Here is a 1930-nt window from a genome sequence, read left to right as displayed (position 1 = left end):
GTCTTTAAAATACTTTCCAGTATCAAAATATTAGGGCGCTCGACTCGCAATCTGCGGGTCGCGGGTTCGAATCCCTGTTACACCAAACATGCTCGCCCTTTCAGCCATGGGGGCGTTATAATGTGATGGTCAATCCCACTATTCGTTAGTAAAAGAGTAGTCCAAAAGTTGGCGGTGGGTGGTGATGACTAGCTGCCTTCCCTCTAGTCGTACACTGCTAAATTAGGGACAGCTAGCGCAGATAGCCCTCGTGTAGCTTTACGCGAAATTCAAAACGAACGAAGTATCAAAATATGTTAAACATTTCAATCATGTGATTTTTAATAGCAATTTGTCTTTAATTTATGTTCGTCTCACAAATTATATCATGTAAGTGGCATGGCCTAGATTAATGCACCAAACTATGAATCTGATCAGAGTAGCCCAAGAGTTGGTGGTAGGTAAACTGTCTTCCCTCTAGTCTTATCAGCCTAGTGCAGATAGCCCTTCAATAGCTTTGCACAAAAATACAAATAAAGAACTGAAATTATATGTATTTCTATAATAATCAAAATCATTTTTAAATAAATTTGTTCCAAAAACTTAGAATAAAAAAACGTCCCCTTTCGTTAGTTTTCCTATAACACAGGTATTTTAGTTTAATCAAACTTATTCGAATATTCACACAATTCTACCCTAGTAGACATAAGATAGTAAATGTGTTTTCTCTATTTAGTTACTAGAAGATTTACTACACTAACATTTACAGTTTATTATTTGTCGTATTAAATTCGGTTCTTACAGAATATATTAGAATCAGAATGATCGTTTAATAATATTTGTTATTTTCTATGTGAACTTAAGTTTATGTGACACATGGGCTAATTGACCAGGTCAGAGATCCCAAGTTTGAGGCGTAGTCATTCCTGGTTTAGGTGTGTCTCGTGGTGAAGAGACTGTAAGTTTAGAGACTTATAACGCTAAAATTACTGGTTCGATTACCAGCTATGGACAGAGTGCAGATAGCCTAATGTGTTGCTTTGCACTAAGAAAACAATAAGTCTGATTTAGTACTATTGACCAGAAAGAAGGCAGTATGTCAGTAACATCCATCATTCTACATGGCAACTCTTAGCTGAATAGCGGGATCAGTTGTCACTTTTATAATCCACACAAAGCTGATTTGTGGAACATGATCAGTGGAATATCATGGGCACAGTATTTGGGGCTAGGATTTTACCTAGTTTTTACTTTAGCAAGTCTTGATATCATTACCATTAGTTTTATACCAGCATCAAATCTACGTGTTGCTGAAATTAAACCATATCTAATAAGTATATATTAAGTAGTTAAGTTTCAAAGGACATCTGAGATGACACTGTTTATCTATTCCTGTGTACATTCATATTATGAAATTTATATGAATTTTTATTAATCCTCTTTATAGTGTGATTTCATGTGGCAGTAATTTCTGTGATGTAGTAGCTTTAGTGTATGTATCATAATGAATACTAACTATGAAATATCATTTTCTTATTGCAAACATAAATCAGTACTTGGAATATTGTGTAAGCACCTGCTTTTCAATAACATATGTTACCTAAGATGTAATGCAAAATAAAATTAAAAAGTATTACATTGATGTTATCTTTTCTTAACTCAAGAACAGCTTAGAAAGTAGGGTTCACTCAGCGGAAAAATTAACTTTGATGGTGCATTTGTTATTCAATAATCGCCCTTCAAAAAATAAAACACAAATTGTACAAACTCACTTCTTACACTAATACTTCCACCCCTGTCTTTTATATTCTTTCAATTCTTTTTCTCTCACCTGTTAGTTTCTTCATATTGTGGCGTATCTGCTTCTTTGTTAATTTCCGTAGAAATTCTTTCCGAGAAACTTCAGCGATACAAGTCTTTTCTTAATTAAAACTAGTTTATTATTTTTCGA

This window comes from Limulus polyphemus, unplaced genomic scaffold (genome assembly GCF_000517525.1).
Source record: "Limulus polyphemus unplaced genomic scaffold, Limulus_polyphemus-2.1.2 Scaffold2014, whole genome shotgun sequence".
In the NCBI taxonomy this organism is placed as follows: Eukaryota; Metazoa; Arthropoda; class Merostomata; order Xiphosura; family Limulidae; genus Limulus; species Limulus polyphemus.
Note: the sequence above shows the minus strand (reverse complement) of the source record.